We start from the raw sequence: 24,276 nt of genomic DNA on the forward strand, positions 1-24,276 counted from the left end.
TTTATATCCTCTCCACTTCGACCATCATCAGTTATTTTGCTCCCCAAATAGCAAAACTCCTTTACTACTTTAAGTGTCTCATTTCCTAATCTAATACCCTCAACATCACCCGACTTAATTCGACTACATTCCATTATCCTCGTTTTGCTTTTGTTGATGTTCATCTTATATCCCCCCTTCAAGACACCATACATTTCGTTCAACTGCTCTTCCAAGTCCTTTGCTGTCTCTGACAGAATTACAATGTCATCGGCGAACCTCAAAGTTTTTATTTCTTCTCCATGGATTTTAATACCTACTCCGAATTTTTCTTTTGTTTCCTTTACTGTTTGCTCAATATACAGATTGAATAACATCGGGGAGAGGCTACAAGCCTGTCTTACTCCCTTCCCAACCACTGCTTCCTTTTCATGTCCCTCGACTCTTATAACTGCCATCTGGTTTCTGTACAAATTGTAAATAGCCTTTCGCTCCCTGTACTTTACCCCTGCAACCTTTAGAATTTGAAAGAGAGTATTCCAGTCAACATTGTCAAAAGCTTTCTCTAAGTCTACAAATGCTAGAAACGTAGGTTTGCCTTTCCTTAATCTTTCTTCTAAGATAAGTCGTAAGGTCAGGATTGCCTCACGTGTTCCAGTGTTAACGTATTAGCACACGCATTCTGACAACTGGTTAATGTACTCGGTATGGGGTGTGACCTTCTGTAGCGCCAATACAGGCCTGACAACGACAGGACATGCTGTGACTGATTCCATCAATCTCATGCTGAGGCAATAACGCCCATTCTTCCTGCAGAGCTGGTCACAAGTCTTGGACAGTGGTTTGTGGACGCTGACGTGATGCAACCTGTCTCTCTAGTGCACCCCAGATATGCTCTATGGGATTCAAATCGGCAGAGCGAGCATGCTACGGCATGCGTGCAGGATCTTTCGTTTCCAAAAAACCTCAACCACCTGTGCTCTATAAGGTCGTGCATTATCGTCCATCAATACAAAGTCTGGACTCACAGCACCTCGAAACAACTGCGCATAAGACCCCAATGTCTCCTTCGGTGCCTGACAGAAACAACAGAACGATTCACATTAAACCTTAGGGCCACATCAGTTTGCGACTCTAAGGTCCCATTCTTCCTACGGCCCTCCACAGCAGAGAGTCTGTAGGGGTCTTCTTTGTGCCAAACTGTACCGTCTGTGACTGTGTACAACGCGATTGTGGGTGTGGGACTACCCTGCAGACACTACCCCCCTTGACAGGTGCCCTCACGTAGTTGGTGGCGTGCTTGTCCTTTGATCTGAACGCCATCTTCCGTTCAGAGCACGATCCTAACGACATCTCTTGACAGTTTGTATGATTATATTGTGAATAGAAGTTCGTTGCTTTAATTTTGGACGTCAGTGTGTATCTCAAGACTCAGAGTGTAACACTCCAACGTCGGATATACTAGGAGTAGTTTTACGTTTGACAGTTCACGTTTGCTGCTGCTATTTCACTTTTGACGATGCCTATGAAATAGAAGTTTTAAGCAGTTGATAATGGAAAACGTAATCCCGAAACATATTGTGTTGAAAATATAGCAGTCTGACAACTGGCCCGTAACACTCTCAGTAGCGATTTATGATGAAATTGTACGATGGCTCCACAACTGAATGATAGTATTACTGGAGTTGCTAGTCGTTGCGCCATTAACTAGTATTCTCTGTTCATCTCGTAAACGCAATTTCAGCAAGTCAAACATCTAACAAAACAATCTGAGGTATAGTGTTAGTGAAACTAGAAGTCAAATCTAGGTAGCTTGCCAACAGAACACGATACAGCTGCTTAACTTGACTTCAGTGACATAATCAACAACTTTTCTTCGGCCAACGGAAGAGAACGCAAAGTAAAATTACAATTAAAGCACTCTTTATGAAGGGAGTCTCTCATGAAGTCTCAGTTATGGCCGTTTTTCTTTTATTTGTAATTAATAATGTATGAGGAGGAAATAAAATCTGCCCTTTGTTAAGTATCATATTAAAACCAATTTAGAGTAGCTGCCATAAACAACATGATACAGATTTTGTTTTATTTTCAATTTTTTTTAAAAAATTTATGGAATTTGTAATTTATTTACTACGGTGATACATCTAATTTGTTCAAAAATGGTTTAAACAGCTCTGATCACTATGGGACTCAACATCTGAGGTCATCAGTCCCCTAGACGTAGAACTACTTAAACCCAACTAACCTAAGGACATCACACACATCCATGCCTGAGGCAGGATTCGAACCTGCGACCGTAGCAGTAGCGTGGTTCCAGACTGAAGCGCCTAGAAGCGCTCAGCATAGTGATGAAGGACACACAACACCCAGGCCCCTGCCGGGAATCGAACATCTAATTTGTGCTGCGATATATTCTTCATTAATATATTTGATTTAAGTGATGTTATTCAAATATGTTGCATAGAGAAAGATTAGTGAAACACAGTTTTAAGGGGAGAGGGGTGCGGGGACGTAACTTCGCGAGTTCTGCCGGGATCGTAAGATCGGCTCGATACGGCTCTGGGCACAACAGCCGCATATGAGACCAAGATATTTCTACCTTATGAAAAGAGGCAAGTCGCTACACGACTTTAACCACGTACCTAAAATCCTAGGGAGCAGTAATTACGAAATCGTGATGAAAAATAATTCCTCCGAAATTTTTATGTGAAAACTCTTCAAGCTTTATAAACAATACAAACGTTATTAACATTCTACGCCTTTATTCTTTATGTCTACATATTTATTTCTCACCATAGTCACCTTGACAAAGGACACACTTCTCCCAATGAGAGACCTTTTCGTGGATACCGACACTGTAGAATGTTTGGCTTTTTTGACGGAGCCACAACCTCACCTCTGCTTGCACTGCTTCATCACTGTCAAAGTGAAGGCGTCGAAAGTGTTCTTTGAGTTTTGGAAACAGATGAAAATAGGATGGAGCCACGTCGGGACTGTATGGAGAATGAGCTATGACTGCAAACCCAAGGCGGCTGATTACTGCAGGTGTCTCAGTGCTCCTATGTGTCTGGCACTGTCATGCTGAAGATATCCTCGGTGTCGCAAAGCAGCTTACATCACTTAATAAAGGCAAGGCTTCCGGTCCAGACTGTATACCATTCAGGTTCCCCTCAGAGTATGCTGATACAATAGCTCGATATTTAGCAATTATACACAACCGCTCGATCACAGAAGGATCCGTACCTAAAGACTGGAAAATTGCTCAATTCACACCAATTCCCAAAAAAAGGAAGTAGAAGTAATCCGTTGAATTATAGGCCCGTATCACTAACGTCGATTTGCAGTAGGGTTTTGGAACATATACTGTATTCGAACATTATGAAGTAACTCGAAGAAAATGATTTATTGACATATACTCAGCACGGATTCAGAAAATATCTTCTTGCGAAACACAACTAGCTCTTTATACTCATGAAGTAATGAGTTCTTTCGACAGGGGATGTCAAATTGATTCCATATTTTTGGATTTCCAGAAGGCTTTGGACACCGTTCCTCACAAGTGTCTTCTAACCAAACTGCATGCCTATGGAATATCGCCTTAGTTGTGCGATTGGATTCCTGATTTCCTGTCAGAAAGATCACAATTCGTAGTAACAGGCGGAAAGTCATCTAGTAAAGCAGAAATAATATCCGGCGTTCCCCAAGGAAGTGTTATAGGCCCTCTACTGTTCCTGACCCATATTAACGACATAGGATACAATCTCAGTAGCCGTCCTAGATTGTTTGCAGATGATGCTGTCATTAACAGTCTTGTAAAGTCATCAGATGACCAAAACGAATTGCAAACTGATTTAGATAAGATATCTGTATGGTGCGAAAAGTGGCAATTGACCCCGAATAAAGAAAAGTGTGAAGTTATTCACATGAGCACTAAAAGAAAACCGCTAAATTTCGATTACGTCATAAGTCACACAAATCTGAAGGCTGTAAATTCAACTAAATACTTAGGGATTACAATTACAAATACCCTAAATAGGAACGATCACATAGATAATGTTGTGGGTAGAGCCAACCAAGACTGCGGTTCATTGGCAGAACAGTTAGAAGGTGCAACAGGTCTACTAAAGAGACAGCTTACACCACGCTTGTCCGCCCTATTCTGGAGTATTGCTGTGCGGTGTGGGATCCGTATCAGATGGGACTGATAGATGACATGGAAAAAGTACAAAGACGGGCAGCTTGTTTTGTATTATCGCGAAGTAGGGGACACAGTGCCACAGACATGGTACGTGAATTTGAGTGGCAGTCATGAAAACAATGGCTCCCACCTACTTAGGGAGGAATGATCATCATGATAAAATAAGAGAAATCAGGGCTCGCACAGAAAAAATTAGGTGCCCTTTTTTCCGCGCGCCGTTCGGGAGTGGAACGGTAGAGAGACAGCTTGTAGGTGGTTCATTGAACCCTCTGCCAGGCAATTTATTGTGAATAGCCGAGTAATCACGTAGATGTAGATTTAGATGTAGAGAGGGCGTTTCATGTGCGGGCGAATTCTTCGAATTCATAACTCGATTACAGCACGCTGTTTCTCACGCACCAACCGTTAGGTTATACATGGGCATGTTACACGACTCGATTCGGAGTGCTCTAGTGTCAGAGGGCTACACATACGTAGTGAAGAAGAACAAAGATGTAGAATGTTAATAACTTTTGTTTTATTTAGACAGCCTTAAGAGTTTTTTTCATAAAAACATTCGGAGGCAATACTTTCCAGCACGACCTCGTACATTAACAATACGTTCGTTTCCATGCACACTCAACAGAAGGCAGCACAGTTTCGAGAGTAGACTTGTAAAACTACTGTAGATTATCAAAAGAAGGCGTAGACTATAGATGTTTTCCTAGTAGCCTTGGTGAGTTAAGATAGTAACTGAATTAGCAGTACATCAGGTGTGTTGCATATCTATCAGGCGTTACATTTCGACGGCTTTGTTTGCACATGCAGTGTCTAACTGGATTCTCCTAGAAATCGAAAGCAGTGAACTGTCTAGACACTAAGTGAGGATATACACAAAGAGCTGCACATCCTACGAAAAATTTTTGTTCTACGTAATTATCTTCCTGTCTGTTACTTAAAAATAAACAGTATTTATAGCAAAATTGAAATTATCGATGTTTAATTCAGGTTTTATTTGAAAATTGTTGATTTGTGATGTGAAACAGAGATATGTTATAGCAAAAATTTAAAAAATACAGATTTATTATATAGTGCTACAGAACACGATTTCCCAAGACAGATAAAATTAAAAACAAAAGAATATCAAACATCGTTTCGGTACTTTGTTGAGCTTATATAGAACATATTTCTGTTATTCATAAAGAACTATCGCACTTATGAATAATAAAGGGAAACTTTTCCCTTTGATCATGATGAAGAACATTCAGCTAAGTACAAATATATATATATATATATATATATATATATATATATATATATATAAATTTTTATGTTTGTGCATGTGAACTGTACTTGCGTCAAAATTAATTGCTTTGGTTACATGGCAGCGCAGAAGTTACGCGATAAGCTGATTTTTATTACATATGAAATGCAATTAATATTTTGATACGATATAAAATACACAATGGACTAAAAGTGAACGATGTGCGGTTGTAACCACGTGCAAAATAAACAATCAAAAAATAAAAATAAGTCGTCGGCTCCTAGTTTTTTTCTCACACAAATTCATTTACGTTTCTTTCCATACCAATACCACCAACGTTACCGGTGATCATTTATGTATAGTACCAAAACTACCAAACTGTTGATTGCAACTCTGCTCGAGAGGTTTCACGAGAGCCTCGAAAGTTTCGATATTTTCGCCGAGATTCTCAAACAGACAATTTCCTATCCCTATTGATCAGTCCGGATTTACCCTACAGACGGCCAACCACGCCCGCTCGTCATGCTTGCTGATTCCTCGCCAACTAACTGCAGCCCGCGGCGCCCGGCCTGCAGAGAATAACATTGGCCGCTCGGGGAGCTGCCATCTCCGGCCGGCAGATGGCTCTGCCGCTTCCCGCGTAATGCGCCCTCCAGGGCCACGTGGAATTCTATTTCCCGGCCGCGCGCGCCCAATACATTTTTCTGGCCTCGCTCGGCAATTTCTCTACATCGCCTCGAATTCCCGGGCGGTGCAAATCCCATTTTGGTCGCCGGAGGGCGCGGTCGGGAAAGTATCACGACGACCATCCTCCGTCGCGTAGTTCCGCAGGAGACACTGCTGTCCGTTCACTGCCGTTTCCGCTCCACGCACAAGCATCCGGCTACATACGGCCACAAGTGTCCAATACCATAACATTTTTCGACCTTCGCTCTTCTTCTCTGTGAATGGCGTCAGCTCTAACATTGCTATCCAGATACCCTCGCACACGCACATTTTTTGTTGTACATCGTGAACCCGATCTCCACCGATAAAACTTCGGAGATTGTTTAGGGACATTTTCTCAGTATTCTGATATATGTGGCTCCGAGTTTCCGGTGACTCTTTACATAGTAATTGCATTTCGATTGATCTCTTACACCCTTTCATCTCTGTATCCATACTGTACTGCAAATAGCTGCACAACAGTGCAAATATTGCTGTTGGGAAACAAACTTGTTCCAGTCATCCATGGTAATCGCTATTGACAACAGTAATCCTCACTTCACTCTTCGCCCTCAAGTCTGCCTTCATTATAGCTCGGTTCTGCCTAGGTTTTGTTTTTCCGGAAGTGTAGGTTGTACGTTAACAATCTTACACTGTAGTGTAGAATATGGATAAATGAGCTGGCCGATATGTACCTCGGTTCGCTGAGTGCAATAGGGACCTTCGCAAAGGCGTTATGTTGAGTTTTTCCCGCAGCGTTTGTGATAAAAGTATACGTGCTTCATCTAAGACTTGTTACTTTACCCTATTATTTTATTGGTAACTGAATATGACAGGCTTCTTCACAGTCTTGAATGTATTTTTGCACAGTCCGTGTTTCACTACCATACAATGCTGCAATGCTGTGCTCCAGACGTACATTCTCAGAAATTTTTCCTCAAATTAACACCTATGTTTAATACTAGTAGACTTCTCTTGTTCAGGAATGCCCTTTTTGCCAGTGCAAGTCCTTTCTTTATGCCCTCGTTGCTCTGTCCATCACGGTTTATTTGCTGCCTTGGAAGCAAAATTCATTAACTTGGTCTACTTCATGATTCCCAATTCTAGTGATAAGTTTCTCGCTAGTTTGATTTCTGCTACTTCCTATTACTTTCGTCCTTCTTAAATTGACTCTCAATGCATATTTTGTACTCATTAGATTGCTTATTTCATTCATTACTTCCTGTAATTCTTTCACCGAGGATAGCAATATTATCAGCAAATCTTCACATTGATATCCTTTCACTGTGAATTTTCATCCCACTCTTCAACCTTTCTTTTACTTCCGTCATTGCCTCTTTACTGTACAGGTTCAACAATAGGGGCGTAGACTACATCCCTGTCTTACACCCGTCATTCTTGGTCTTCCAGTCTTATTGTCCCGTCGTGGTTCTTGTACATACTGTGTATCACCCTATTTCCCTGTAGCTTACCTCTGTTTTCCTCAGCCCAGGTCGACAAATCCTATGAACGTTTTTCTAGGTCGACAAAGTCAATGAACGGGTATTGATTTTTCTTTAGTCTTGCTTCCCTCATCAACACCAATGTCAGAACTGCATCTCTGGTGCCTTTGCCTATTATAAAGCCAAACTGATCGTCATTTTCTTTTCCATTCTTCTGTACATTATTCTTATCATCAACGTTGATGCTTGAGATGTTAAGCTGATTGTATAATAGTTCTCGCATTTGTCGGTCTTGCTATCTTCTGAATTGTGCCCATGATGTATTTCCGAAAGTCTGATGGTTTATCTCCAGACCCAGACATTCTACATACCAACATGAATAGTCGTTTTGTTTGCACTTCCTTCAACTGCCTGTTGAACTGTCATTACCGCAGTCTCTATAGGCTCAGACAACTTCAAGAGTATCCCTTCATTCCTAAATGCTTCCGCATTCCACTTCTTTGCGCACTGATTCTTCCTGACTAGTCTCTTAAATTTCAGCCTACTCTTCATCGTTACCAAATTATGATCTGAGTCTATATCTGGTCATGGGTACGCCTTACAATCCCATATCTGATTTCGGAATCTCTGTTTGACCATCTAACTGGAATCTTCCCGTATCTCCCAGCCTTTTCCTAGTATACCTCCTACTCTTTGTATTTCTCGGAAGACTACTCGCTATTACTAGCTGAAATTCGTTGCAGAACTCAACTGGTCTTTCTCTTCTCTCACTCCTACTACCAAGCCCATATTCCCCCGAATCTTTTGTTCTACTCCTTCCCCCACCAATCGTATTCCAATCCCCGTGTCTACTAGATTTTCATCTCCCTTCACGTACTAAATTCCGCGATCACTATCCACATATACTTTGTCTATCTCTTCAACTTCTGTTTGCGACGTCGGCATGTGTACCTGAACTATTGTTGTAGGTCTGAGTCTGTCGACTCTGATGAGAACAACCCTATCACTGAAGTGTTCACGGTAATTCACTTTCCGTCCTAACTTCCTACTCATAACGAATCCTTAAGCTCCTTAAACCATGCTCTGCTGCTGTTGATATTCCGACCAGGAATCCTTGTATTCTGTCCATTTAACTTCACTGATCCCTACTACATCTAGATTGCGCTTTAGCATTTCTCTTTTCAGATTTTCTACCTTCCCAAGCACGTTCAGACTTTGACATTCCGCGCCCCGACTCGTAGAACGTTTCCCTTTCGTTGATTATTCAATGTTTTTCTCATGGTCACTTCGCCATTGGTAGTCCTCTCCTGGAGATCCGAATGGGAGACTAGTCCGGAATCTTTTGCCAATGGAGAGATCACCACGACACTTTTGCAATAACAGGACGCATGTTTTGTTGATACATGTTATTTGCCTTCAATGCAGTGGTTCCCATTGCCTTCTGCATGCCCACGCCGTTGATCATTCGCTGATTTTCTGCTTTTTAGGGACAATTTAACACCCCAAAGGTAAGAGCGTGCCCTGGAACTCTCTCCGCTCCTCCACCGTCTCTGACAAGGCCGTTGGCAGAACGAGGATGACTTCTTATGCCAGAAGTCTTCGGCCACCATTGCTGATGATTTTTATTCGAAAATTATGAACTGCGGGATTCCAACCCGGGACTCAGGACGCTACTCTTGGTCCACGGCCTCAGGCCAATGTGAAGGTGGGTCATGAAGGCTCAGAACCCTGAATATTTATTATTACCGGTCTGAGGCAGTGACGTCACGTCGGGCCGGCGACAAGCGAATGTTGTCTATTTTTCTGGGCTCTCTCTTTCGCAAGAATGGCTTTCAGGGCTTCGAATTGCTGCTTTTGAGAAATATCAGCAGGGTGTTAAGTGTTCTTGTGCAATTTTTGCTTTCTCCTGTGAAACCAAGCTGAGCTGTTACAAGGGCGTGATGGCTTCTGCTCTCTTTGGTCATGTTGTGGAGTTTACATTTCAAGCTTTCCGCTTGCAAGGGGTGATGCAGTCTCTTCCGAGTTCGTTTCGTTCCGCAATATCGGCCTGATTGATATTTCGATTGCGACACGAGGTGTTGGCCTGACTTGCCCTGCCTTGGCGCTGTTTGGTGAGGGCTTCGAGAAAATTTTGTAACACGAATGACTACAGAAATGTGTGGCTTACGAGGAGCTGCTCGACGATCGTACCCCATTCTTTTCAATTCCCTACACACAGTAACTGTGCTAGCTTGCCTGCTGGTAAGCACTTTGGAACGCACGAGTGATTCCTTCCGCTGATTTAACGCGATTTTTTACAACCACCCTCTGCATTGCTCAAGTGTCCCTGTCCGACAGTACCTAAGGTCAGTCTGATCTTGGATTACATTCTGTTGTTCCTTCAAGTTTCCACTTCGCAGTCACAGTGAACCTCGGCAGCTTTAGAAGGGAGATGCCTCTAATGGATTTGTTACTGGGGTGATATCCAGTGACGAGTAACATTCGAAGTCACTGAGCTCTGACCGAGTCATTTCTGCTGTTACTGCTGCTCTACTGACTATGCAGTACTACCCGCCACCTTTTATACTGCCGGATTCGCCTTCCTGACCTCTAGCGGTTAATCCCGCATTACGTAGGGGTGAAACTTTTTCTCAGATAATCTATACTGCAAATTACATCTTCCCCGAAAGTAGAGTGATTACAAAATGTTTGGGCATTTTACGCGTAAATGTGGTACTCTTCTAGAGACCGTCACAGTTAAGTTACAGGTTTTGAAAGTCTCTTCGGGTTTGCTGCCGGATACTAAAATCAACTCGATTCAATATTTTGGCGATACAACTGTTTGCCATCTTCAGGAGAACGCTGTTTCTGCTGCTGAGTACCGCTGAGAACCGATACCAAGGCTGCAAATCGACGTCCTATATAGGTATCCGCACGGTACACGGCGCATGTGCCGCTCATCACACTTGTTGCCCTCCAAGACGCCAGGTGAACACCGGCGGCAACGATATGTCGCACTCAGAGACAGTTTTTGATACTCGGATTGGCCGTACCGAAGAATGCCCTGTTTTGATGCGTGATAGCACAGGGTTTCACGTCCTGCTAAGAGGAAATCCATTGGCAGCTATCACAGTTTCGTCAAATTTCATACCGTGTCCCTCGGTTAGGCAATGTTCTGCTACCGTCGAATTTTCCGGCTGTTGTAGCCTTCTATGACGGCGAAGTTGCATGCACCTGTCATCAACTGTGCGAATCGAACGGTCGATGTAAGCCTTCCCACATTGACATGGAATTTTGTATATGCCAGGCTTCCTAAGCCCCAAATCATCTTTCACAGAGCCGAGTAGTGCGCTAATCTTGGAAGGTGGACGGGACACACTCTTAATGTTAAAACTCCTCGAAATTCTTCCAGTTTTAAACGATATGCCCGCAGCATACGGATAAAGGCCACTGATCTATGCTCCTCTTCAGGCACCTCCGGTGATGGTCCAAACTCCATAGCCCAACGAATCTCCGTCTCAGAATGTCCATTTTCCTTAAAAACAGCTGTCAGATGTGCAAGCCGGCCGCGGTGGTCTCGCGGTTCTAGGCGCGCAGCCCGGAACCGCGCGACTGCTACGGTCGCAGGTTCGAATCCTGCCTCGGGCATGGATGTGTGTGATGTCTTTAGGTTAGTTAGGTTTAAGTAGTTCTAAGTTCTAGGAGACTGATGACCTTAGATGTTAAGTCCCATAGTGCTCAGAGCCATTTTTTAGATGTGCAAGTTCTTGGTTTCGCGTCGGAAATGGCATATTCTCTGCGTGCCAGTGTCCTAAGGACTCCGCAGCATTGGTGTGGTGGATGACAATTTTTAACATGGTGGTACAGATCATTGAGCGGTGAACACTATGTCCCAGAGTGCCATCTGGTTTTTTTAAACCATAACGTCCAAGAATGGAAGTTTCCCATCACTTTCAACCGCCGTGGTAAATGGTGGAATGAAGAGAGCTGAAGTGGTACAAAAATCTGTTGAGAGCATCGAGTCCATGTGGTCAGACGAAAAAGGTAACATCTACATGCCTCCAGTAGTACGTTGGTTGCAAACCCGAAAACCTTAATGCCACATCCTCGAAGTCCTCCGTAAATAAATTGGCGACTATTGGTGATAAAATGGTTCAAATGGCTCTGAGCACTATGGGACTTAACATCTGAGGTCATCAGTCCCATAGAAATTATCACTACTTAAACCTAACTAACCTAAAGACATCACACACATCCAAGCCCGAGGCAGGATTCGAACCTGCGACCGTAGCGGTCACGCGGTTCCAGACTGAAGCGCCTAGAACCGCTCGGCCACTCCGGTCGGCTTATAGGTGATAAAGGACTGCTCATAACCACTCCGTCATTCTGTTCAAAAATGTGGCCGTCAAATGAAAAATACTTGGATATCAGCACATGACGACAAGGCTTCACCAACTCGTCATCCAGTTTTCACTAAGGACAGTGAGGCCTTCTTCTTTGCAACCAAAGTGCTTCTGGAGTAACTTCCAACAGTTACCGACAGGTACGGAAAACAAGAGCAAAAGCAGTTTTTCACCCGCTGGTAGTGAAGTCCATTGGTGCGACAGATCCAGCTTTTTTTTTTATGCTCGCCCTAATTCAGTTTCAAGGCCTGGTACGTCGATTAGCGGAAACCAGGCACGGACGACTCCTTTCGACGACCCTCAGCTTCGTTCTGTCCCTGGCTATGTGGCTAGGGGACTCATACAGCCTTTCTGTCCCTTTCTCACAGGCACATTGTTTTGTATTCTGTATTTTTTAACATTTGATAGTGCGTACAAACTGTACTTATGGTAACGGCCTTCTGCAGCCCAGGCAATATTTCGTTTCCCTTGACGATCATGCCATAAGAATGAGAAGTATACTGGACTATTTCGAGGTCAATGACGGCTTCATCCTGACCAGGAGGTGTTCTGGCTAAGATATACTGTACTTTTCTCTGCAGCTAGTATTCCTCCGCCTGGAAGATTCACAAAAAGGCCCCATGACACTCGCGAGGGCAGCCTTTTGTTCTCTCAGACTGACCTACCTTATTCGACAATGAAAACTGGTCATTAAATGAAAGCAAGGAAATCTTCACTTTCCTCAATAAAATGGTTCTCTTAGCGAAGACACCAATTTAACATTGCAACTGAACTCAAGCTTCAATTACTCTACTTCGGAACTAAACATTATTAAAAACATAACTGTATAGGTTCCTGCAGCTAGAGTCAGCTAAAATGAAAGTCTTCTGGGTACCATTCCCAAGAAGACTTCTATGTTAGAAAAACATATCTGTTAAATAGCTATATCACTAAACGGCTAAACCGGTTCCTAGCACCCATCCTAGTTGCAGGTTGCCTATCCAACAGCTTCAGGGGATAACGAAAATTTGATTTTTAGTATTTTATATAATTATTGACCAAACATAAAAATTTAAAATAAGAGGTAAAATCGTGCGTTAAAGATGTGACACAGTAAAACAAGTATTAAAGTTAGAAACTGTGTACACGTCTTGAGGCAACTTAACTGGCGGCCAAATTACCCAGACTTAATTCATGCAATATTTGATAATGAAGACACTTTGCGGCTAATGGAAAACTTTACACATAATTTCAAACTTAGTGAAGCTTTTTATCGGTGATAATCTCCACAAAACGATGAAAGGAAAAACATTTATCGTTATTCGTGTAGTAAAACTGTCAAGTCAGGCATGACACTTTCATTTCTTGCTTCTTTACTACTAACTCTATTCGGAACATTTTGCAGACAGTACCAACGCATTCCATTGAATGTACCTGAAAAACTATATGTGTACCACACAATGAAGAGTCAAAGAAACTGGTACATCCACCTAATATCGTGTAGAGACCCCGCGAACACGCAGAAATGCCGCAGCACGACGTGGTATGGACTCGATTAATATCTGAAATATTGCTGGAGGGAATTGATACCATAAATCCTGTAGGGATTATGCAAGTGGCGGCATCGATGTAGACTCATCCTCGGCTGTTCGAACCCAACGTTGGGCTATTGGAGCGATGGATCTGTGAACCCGTAGACACCCTGATGGAAACTAATATGATACACGTGTCATCACTGATCCAGAAACACCCTCAGAACATGAGAACTGTCATGGTGGTTGCGCGGATCTAGATCCACTTTGGAACGATGGGATTTTACGCCCTGCAGGTAGTGCTACTTCTACGGAAATGCCTTCGGAAGATGGATAAGTTACGTAGTTCAAGTAGCGTCATGGATCCATACGGTCACACAAAGCTGTCCCTTGAGCCTGGACTAGCCCTAGATACCACCCACTACCATGCAAGCAGTAAAGTAAACAAAAGAAAAGTTCGGAGTAGGTATTAAGATTCATGGAGAAGAAATTAAAACTTTGAGGTTCGCCGATGACATTGTAATTCTGTCAGAGACAGCAAAGGACTTGGAAGAGCAGTTGAACGGAATGGACAGTGTCTTGAAAGGAGGGTATAAGATGGACATCAACAAAAGCAAACGCGGATAATGGAATGTAGTCGAATTAAGTCGGCTGATGATGAGGGAGTTAGATTAGGAAATGAGACACTTAAAGTAGTAAAGGAGTTTTGCTATTTTGGGAGCAAAATAACTGATGATGGGTGAAGTAGAGAGGATATAAAATGTAGACTGGCAATGGCAAGGAAAGTGTTTCTGAAGAAGAGAAATTTGTTAACATCGAGTATTGATTTAAGTGTCAGGAAGTCGTTTCTAAAAGTATTTGTATGGAGTGTAGCCATGTATGGAAGTGAAAAATGGACGATAAATAGTTTAGACAAGAAGAGAATAGAAGCTTTCGAAATGTGGTGCTACAGAGGAATGCTGAAGATTAGATGGGTAGATCACATAACTAATGAGGAGGTATTGAATAGAATTGGAGAGAAGAGAAATTTGTGGCACAACTTGACTAGAAGAAGGGATCGGTTGGTAGGGCATATTCTGAGGCATCAAGGAATCAAATGGCTCTGAGCACTATGGGACTTAACATCTGAGGTCATCAGTCCCCTAGAACTTAGAACTACTTAAACCTAACTAACCTAAGGACATCACACACATCCATGCCCGAGGCAGGATTCGAATCTGCGACCGTAGCAGCAGCGCGGTTCCGGACTGAAGCGCATAAAGCCGCTCTGCCACAGCGGCCGGCCAGTAAGGTCAACTATACTACTTTTTTAAAAATCTCTTCCAACACATTAAGTATGGGGTCTGCGGCACATTCGTGGGGTCTGCGGCACATTCGAACCCTACGATTAGCTCTTACCAATTGAAATCAGGACTCATCCGACCAGGAAACGGTATCCAGTTGTCCGATATGGTCACGAGGCCATGAGAGGTGCTGCAGGCAATGTGGTGCTGTTAGCAAAGGCACTCGCGTCGGTCGTCTACTGCCATAACCCATTAACTCCAAATTTCGCCGCACTGACCTAATGGATACGTTCGTCGTACGTCCCACGCTGATTTCTGCGGTTTTTTTACGCAGTGTTATTTGTCTGTAAGCACTGACAACTCTACGCAAACGCGGCTGCTCTCGGTCGGTGAGAGGTAGTGCCTGAAATTTGGTATTCTAGGCACACTCTTGACACCGTAGATCACGGAATATTGAAATCCTTAACAATTTCCGAAATGGGATGTCCCATGCGTCAAGTTCTAACTGCCATTCGAAAGTCTGTTAATTCCCCCCGTACGGCCAAAATCACGTAGGAAACCTTTTCACATGAATGACCTAAGTAAAAATGACACCTCTGACATTGCACTGCCCTTTTATACCTTATGTACGCGATACTACCGCCATCTGTAAAAGTGCATATCGCTGTTCCATAATTTTTATCGCCTCGCTGTAAAGCGTGCCTCAGGGCAAAGTCATTCTAGGAAGATCCGCTGAGGTTAGGACACAGGAATTATATTCATGTCAAGTAAGGTTAATACGTCGTTCTTATTATCTTGATGCAAGAGTTCTGCACTTTCCTAAACAACTTCAGAAAAGTACGCGCGTGTTTCTTTGAAATTTGTTGTGACCCATTTGCTGTTCTATTATTACGCATTACGAACTATGTTCCATCTCTGTTATTCCAGACATCGAAGGACGTTTCACTCAGAAAATACTGACTTTCTACGACAGCAACTCTTACGGTGCGCAGCACGACGGAGAAAGTCCAGGCAGCTCGTCTTGCTGATGGTTCGTGCACGCTCTACCGCCGTGGCATCCGCTGACGCGTTATGACGTCACAGACTGGCAATTCCGCTAACGTATGCCAGTCTGCCGTCGAGGCTACACGGAGAGAGAGGCGCGTCTCACATGGGAAGAGCAAAACCTGTTGTGTTGGCTCGTTGGTCTAGGGGTATGATTCTCGCTTCGGGTGCGAGAGGTCCCGGGTTCAAATCCCGGACGAGCCCACATTATTTTTCGAAAAAATATGCTGAAATGCGTCAAACTTAAAGAGTGGCAGAAACGACTTGTTTTTTAAATACGGAATGTAGCTATTTTTAACTTCTAGAATATATGTTTCACGATTGTTTTGGAATCGTCTCGTCAGTTAGCTCTTTTCTAGTTCTTCGTTACATTATTAAATGACACGATGAACACGTTATGCATTTCTGTTCATACAGTATATCATGGTGCATCAGTATTTTATCATTAAAATTCCGTACCTGTGTATGAACTGCACATTTAAATAGTTACAAATCAGAGGGCAACGCGAAGACTAGCTGCTGAGAATAAAGTTCGGTAACAAGTCAAAAGAATTAATACATAAGAAAGTTTCCATTTAAACGAGAGCGACTAATTAGTGATATTAGTATAATAATAGTGTCCGTTATCAACTGCAACAACTGCAGATACAGGAGTATCCTGATACGGACTAAATCCTATAGCAAATACTACGTGTGACAGCGCTACCATACACTTCAAATTACTGAAACGACAGGGAGCTAGGTGGTGGAGTGGTAATCTGCTGGGTTTTAATAAATCCTATAATACTTTATAAAAATTTGTTTAAATATTCAAAAATCCAGAATTTGAAAACAGCTTTTAAAAAGCTTAAGCTACTTAAATAAACCCTTCAAGCAACCAAAATTCGTAAAACTCAATGATCGCGCATGAACCTGCATACAAGAAACCTTCAGTGTTTAAAAGATGTTGTTGTTTAAAGAAAACAAAATAAAAGGTTTGCAATTGTAACTGGCATAACGCGCTGCCGTTCAGGCTCCGCTGCACGAAAAGAAGACCTCGACTGCAATGGGGTTGCGATGAACCATCTCTGTTTACTACTCGAACGCTACGGTCTCCACGTAAAATGAAATGATCGTATGGCATTGTTGTCCGGGAGGGCCCAGTCGGGTTCGGTCGCCAGTGTAAGTCTTATTTCAATCTGCGCCACGTTGGGCGACTTGCGGCCGATGATTAGGATGAAATGATGATGAGGACAACACAACACCCTGTCCACGAGCGGAGAAAATCTCCAACCCGACCGCTAATCGAACCCGGGCCCAGTGCATGGGAGGCAAGCATGTTACCACCCAGGGACTGTCTCCACGTAACAGATTTTACAATGAAGCGCCAAAGAAACTGTTACAGGCATCCATATTCAAATACAGAGATATGTAAACAGGCACAATAGAACGATGCGGTCGGCAACGCCTACATAAGACAACACAGTTGTTAGGTAAGTTACTGCTGCTACAATGGCGGGTTGTCAAGATTTACGTGAGTATGAACGTGGTGTCGTAGTCATCGCACAAGCGCTGGGACATAGCATCTCCAAGGTAGCGAAGAGTTGGGGATTTTCCTGTACGACAATTTCACGAGTCTGACATGTATATCTGGAATCCAGTAAAACATCAAATCTCCGACCTAGCTGCGGCCGGAAAAAGATCCTGCACGAACGGGACCAACGACGACTGATGAGAATCGTTCAATGTGACAGAAGTGCCACCCTTCCGCAAATTGCTGCAGATTTAAATGCTGGGCCATAAACAAGCGTCAGCGTGTGAACCATTCAACGAAACATCATCGACATGGGCTTTCGGAGTTGAAGGTCCACTCGTGTACTCTTGATGACTGCATGACACAAAGCTTTGAGCCTCGCCTGGGCCCATCAACACTGACAATGGAGTGTTGATGACTGGAAACATGCTGCCTCGTCGGACGAGTCTTGTTTCAAGTTGTATCGAGTGGATGGACGTGTACGGGTATGGAGACAACCTCATGAATCCATGGACACTGCATGTCACCAGGGGTCTGTTCAAGCTGGTGGAGGCTCTGTAATGGTATGGGGCGTGCGGAGTTGGAGTGATATGGGACCCCTGATACGTCTAGATACGACTCTGACAGGTGAACGTACGTAAGCATCCTATCTGATCACCTGCATCCATTCATGTTCATTGTGCATTCCGACGGACTTCGGCAATTCCAGCAAGACAATGTGACATCCCACTCGTCCAGAATTGCTACTGAGTGGATCCAGGAACACTCTTCTGAGTTTAAACACTTTCGCTGGCCACCAAACTCCCCAGACATGAACATTATTGACCATATCTGGAGTGCCTTGTAACGTACTGTTCAGAAGAAATATCTTACCCCCTCTGTGCTCTTACCGATTTAATGACAGCCCTGCAGGATTCGTGGTGTCACTTCCATCCAGCACTACTTCAGACATTAATCGAGTCCATGCTACGTCGTGTTGAGGCACTTCTGCGTGTTCACTGGGGCACTACACGATATTAGACAGATGTACCATTTTCTTTGGCTCTTCAGTGTATATGCAAAGAAAGCGGCGAGGTAACGCCCGATGGGTGTGCTACACACCTAACGCACAGGCAACGCGGGTATGACTTTAACTGCCAAGGCTACTAGTAAAATACCGTAGTCTACGCTTAGTTATGGTAGTTTACTGTAGCCTACGGCAGTTCTACAACTGTAATAAAGTTCACTTACTACACACAAGCGTGATCGATAAATTGCGCAGCGCACTACATTGCGGGACGGAAAGGTGAGCCATAGCCAGCTCTATTAACGACTGTTTGTGATGATTCGAGCAGTTTGAGCTTTTCGGTGATTTCCCACTCTCGTCTCTGCAAATACTGTGCTGGTCCTCTTTTTTTCTCCTGAGAAAATATGATACACAAACAGTTAAAATACTATCACACACAAAACAAAAGTTACACTGACGCCTGCAGCATTGGAAGGACATACGGCCGCAAAATTAAATAAAATAAATTTGTCGAAACTTGAATACAGTGGAGTCGTCACTAAACGGGATAAACGACAATGAAAAGAAGACGACGAACCACACTCTTCATATACAACAGGAAGTGATATTTTGGCAGTTTTCATTATACTTAGATTCTCTCTGTAGAGTCTGAAAAACAAAAGAATTTACACCTCAAGTAATTATAAATTGGATTCATAGTTGAGCATATTTCTGTCGAAATGAGTAACATCAAAAGAAAATAAGATACACGTCACAAATTTCCCCAACAGCGTTTTGTCCGAAATTGAGCACAGGAACGGAACAGTAACGAACAAAATGCGGGTCTTCGGCTGGAAATGTACTGTAATGGCGCCCACTACCGTCAGTCTACATGAATGTTAGAAACAAGACCGAAATTCCTGTAATCTGTGCTAAGTGACGCTTGAGGTGGTGTAAAAGAGCGATAACACTGCGCAGTGAATGTGTGAACCGAGTGATTCTGAGCGATGAATGACGGTATAGCATGTGGCAGTGGGCTGAAAGGGTGTAGGTTTGGCGGATGCCAGGAGAACGTTACCTGCCATCATGTGTAGTGTCAACAGTGAAGTACGGAAAAGGAGCTCTTGTGGAATGGAGGTGTTTTCTCGATTACGGAGTAGATCCGTTTTTGCGATTAAGAAAACACTTGATACGGATCGACATGCACACATTTTACGGCATTGTGTACCCGTACAATGATAATTTGTACCAACATAACATTGTCCCCAGCCATAAAGCAGCATCTGTGAGGCAATGATTTGTGGACAATAATATTCCTGAAATGGACTGCTCTGCCCAAAGTCCCCACTTGCAGCCAATGGAACGCGTTTGAAATGACATCACTTAAAACTTCCGAGCTATTAGGTCGTTGTCGATGTATAAAACTTTCTCCTAACGTTTCCTCTCCCACTGCGGAAAACATCTTCAGAGGTAAAATGGTTAACTGCAACCAGACCTCGAGGGAGCTCTGATTATGTAGGCAGTGTAGAGGGCATCACAGTCTATCACGTGACGTCGGCTACGAGATTATCGCTGGCGTTCCTGACATTCTCGATTGAAAGTAATCAATCGATCGTCATTCTTGCGTTACAGTATTGACATCCAAATTTGGTCTAATTTAATACCTTCCTCTTTTTTGCTAAAATTATTATAGTGTTTATAAATGTCAATAGCATCTCTATACATACGCGCATGATAATGCGATGTTTCCGATATGACACTCGTCTCAGTGAATTTTATTTCATGATCACCATCTTGGTAAGTATGTTCCGCTAGGGCACATTTATCCGTATGTCCTAGGCGGCAATTCCTCTTGTGTTCAACGAGACAGGTGTTTAACACTTCTTTTTGTGGTACCAATGTAAACCAGTCCATAACTCCAACGAATTTTATATACACCCGGTGTAGCCTTTTGCCGATCTTAAAGATTCTTTTGTCTTCCTGGTGGGTCTGAAGATACACTCCTGGAAAAGGAAGAAAGAACACATTGACACCGGTGTGTCAGACCCACCATACTTGCTCCGGACACTGCGAGAGGGCTGTACAAGCAATGATCACACGCACGGCACAGCGGACACACCAGGAACCGCGGTGTTGGCCGTCGAATGGCGCTAGCTGCGCAGCATTTGTGCACCGCCGCCGTCAGTGTCAGCCAGTTTGCCGTGGCATACGGAGCTCCATCGCAGTCTTTAACACTGGTAGCATGCCGCGACAGCGTGGACGTGAACCGTATGTGCAGTTGACGGACTTTGAGCGAGGGCGTATAGTGGGCATGCGGGAGGCCGGGTGGACGTACCGCCGAATTGCTCAACACGTGGGGCGTGAGGTCTCCACAGTACATCGATGTTGTCGCCAGTGGTCGGCGGAAGGTGCACGTGCCCGTCGACCTGGGACCGGACCGCAGCGACGCACGGATGCACGCCAAGACCGTAGGATCCTACGCAGTGCCGTAGGGGACCGCACCGCCACTTCCCAGCAAATTAGGGACACTGTTGCTCCTGGGGTATCGGCGAGGACCATTCGCAACCGTCTCCATGAAGCTGGGCTACGGTCCTGCACACCGTTAGGCCGTCTTCCGCTCACGCCCCAACATCGTGCAGCCCGCCTCCAGTGGTGTCGCGACAGGTGTGAATGGAGGGACGAATGGAGACGTGTCGTCTTCAGCGATGAGAGTCGCTTCTGCCTTGGTGCCAATGATGGTCGTATGCGTGTTTGGCGCCGTGCAGGTGAGCGCCACAATCAGGACTGCATACGACCGAGGCACACAGGGCCAACACCCGGCATCATGGTGTGGGGAGCGATCTCCTACACTGGCCGTACACCACTGGTGATCGTCGAGGGGACACTGAATAGTGCACGGTACATCCAAACCGTCATCGAACCCATCGTTCTACCATTCCTAGACCGGCAAGGGAACTTGCTGTTCCAACAGGACAATGCACGTCCGCATGTATCCCGTGCCACCCAACGTGCTCTAGAAGGTGTAAGTCAACTACCCTGGCCAGCAAGATCTCCGGATCTGTCCCCCATTGAGCATGTTTGGGACTGGATGAAGCGTCGTCTCACGCGGTCTGCACGTCCAGCACGAACGCTGTCCAACTGAGGCGCCAGGTGGAAATGGCATGGCAAGCCGTTCCACAGGACTACATCCAGCATCTCTACGATCGTCTCCATGGGAGAATAGCAGCCTGCATTGCTGCGAAAGGTGGATATACACTGTACTAGTGCCGACATTGTGCATGCTCTGTTGCCTGTGTCTATGTGCCTGTGGTTCTGTCAGTGTGATCATGTGATGTATCTGACCCCAGGAATGTGTCAATAAAGTTTCCCCTTCCTGGGACAATGAATTCACGGTGTTCTTATTTCAATTTCCAGGAGTGTAGTTTCCACACCGTACTCGCTCAACACTTTCCCAGTGCTCTCTGTAATCGTACTGATGAACGGAAGCAAAACTTTAGCTTTGGGTGACCGTTGTGCCTCATCGGTCCTGATTCTCTCTCTACGGCGAAGTGCTCTACCTATCTCCTACTTATTGAATGTCGACCGTAGATTTTCAACCTCATCTTTTATGTAAGTCGTTTCACAAATGTTGTGCGCCCTACCTATCAAGCTTTTAATGATCCTTCTCTTTTGTCTTGGGTGAAGGTTGGACTCTCTGTGCAGGTAGCGTATGCGTGGCTTTTCTGTATACTCTATGGGCCAACGTCGCCTCCCCTCGCTTCATAACAGACACATTCAAGAAATTCAGCTGGCCGTTATTCTCCGTCTCCATATTAAATTGTATTTTCGGATTGATACTGTTGAGATGTACCAGGAAGGCATTCATTTCCTCTGAAACGTGCGTCCATACTACGAAGGTACCACCTGTTTGGTCTTTCTCTGGTAGTATGCAACGCCTGTTGTTCAAAGTTCTTCATAAACAAATTGGAAACAACCGTCCTAGGAGGACAGCCCATAGCCACCCCGTCAATCTGTTCATAAAAATCATTATTGTGTTGAAAATAGGTTGTGGTGAGGCAGTGTCTGAATAACTCCACAATATCTACTGGAAAAATATCAGCTATACATTAGATAGCTTCGTTCTCTGGAATATTGCTAAATAACGACACGACATGAAAAATAACAAGGATATCACATTGGCCCACCTGCCTTTCTGTTAATTTTTCAGTGAAATGATGTAATTGAGATGAGTTAGAACTTCGACTTCGCTTCAGCCTACAGCAGCTAACATCATTACCGTCTCTGGTTTCAGCTCTTGAGGAGAAATGAGTTGCCATTCCTCCACAGACGTTCAGACACCTCACTGAAAGCTTCCCCCGCAAAATTCAAGCGTCAAGCCGTCATAAAGGCGAAGGATGAACACATTCCATATTAATGTTCACTTATAGCTCTATACCTCTATATCCATATTCTACATTTGGCAGAGGGTGCTTTGCGTACCACTGTCACTCTCCCTCCCCCCTCCCCCCATTCCAACCCCTTACCTGTTGCTTTAGCAAATGATGAGTAGGAAGAACGATTATTAGGTTAGCTTCCGTGTGAGGTGGAATCTCTGTAATTTCGCTTTCATGGTCTTTTCGCAACGTTTACGGAGGAGGAAGGGATACATACATTGGCTGACTTTACTAGCAACTTAGAGTCTCGTCATTTTAAAAGTAAACGTCTCCGTGATCGACATCGTCTCTCTTGTAGTGTCTGCCACTAGATATGGATGTGCATCTTCGTGAAGCTCTCGGCCTTTCTAAGCTAACCTGTATCTGCATCCACATCTACATCACTACTCCGTAATTCGAACTTATGCGCCTAATAGAGGGTTGATCGAACCACCTTCAGTCCATTTCTCTACCGTTCCACACTCAAACAGCGCGTGGGTCAGATGAACACTTACATCTTTTCGTAAGAGATCTCATTTCTCTTTTTTATTTTGATGATCATTTCTTCCTCTGTGTGTTGGTGTCAACAAAATATTTTGCATTCAGAGGAGAAAGTTGGCGACTGAAATTTCGTGAAAAGATTTCGCCATAACGAAAAACGCCTTTGTTTGAAGGATTACCGTCCCAACTCGCTTATCTATCCGTGACACTCTCTTCGCCATTTCTCAATAACACAAAACGAGACGTCCTTTTTTTGGACTTTTTCGATGTTCCCTCTGTCAATCCTATCTGATACGGATCCCACACCACGCAAAAGTACTCCAGAAGAGGACGGACAAGCATGGTCTAGGCAGTCTCTTTAGTACAGCTGTTGCATCGTCTAAATGTTCTGCCAACAAATCGCAGTATTTAGTTTGCTTTCCCCACATTATTATCCAGGTGATTGTTCCAATTTAAATTATTTGTAATAGTAGTCTCTACGTAATTAGCTGAATGCACAACCTTTACATTTGTGTGCATCCGAAATTTAGCGGATTCATTTTAGTATTCATGTGAATTACCACACGCTTTTCCTTATTTAGCGTCAACTACCACTTTTATAACCATACAACTATAGTGTCTAAGTCATTTTGCAATTGGTTTTGACCTTCTAATGTTTTTACCAGGCGGTAAACGACAGCATCACTTCCAGACAATCCTGTAACAAAAGGCGCTGCTCTTGTTTGGATCTTCTTTATTTCCACTGTCGCTCCTAACAGGTAAGATTGAAGAGCAGTACTCAGATATCGGTCCAACGAGGTTTTTGTAGCTATGTGCTTCGTGAGGGTATTACACTGCCTGAGGCTTCTTCCAATGAATCTTAGTCACGCTCCTATCTTTACTAATTAAAAAAATCACTCTCACTTTTGATTCCACTTCTTCCCGTGGGAATATTACCAGAAATTTAATTATGTGACCATCTTCAGTGATTGTTCGACAGTTCTGAGCTATCCAATAACCAGCATTTGCGCCTATTTAGATGTCATACGTTACGTTTGTGTTGTTGGGCGTCAACTTCTTCTTGCATTTCGCTACAATT

The 24,276-nt window shown here is 43.9% G+C and overlaps 1 protein-coding gene and 1 non-coding gene across 2 annotated transcripts in view; both read left to right on the forward strand.

The window, feature by feature from the left end:
* Positions 1-24,276, forward strand: part of LOC126235320 (retinal guanylyl cyclase 2) — a 456,575-nt gene that overhangs the window by 113,661 nt on the left and 318,638 nt on the right. The window lies entirely within an intron of this gene.
* On the forward strand, positions 15,920-15,991 carry Trnap-cgg (transfer RNA proline (anticodon CGG)). Its single transcript has one exon. It is a non-coding gene; the product is annotated as a tRNA-Pro (tRNA).

Source organism: Schistocerca nitens, chromosome 2 (genome assembly GCF_023898315.1).
Source record: "Schistocerca nitens isolate TAMUIC-IGC-003100 chromosome 2, iqSchNite1.1, whole genome shotgun sequence".
In the NCBI taxonomy this organism is placed as follows: domain Eukaryota; kingdom Metazoa; phylum Arthropoda; class Insecta; order Orthoptera; family Acrididae; genus Schistocerca; species Schistocerca nitens.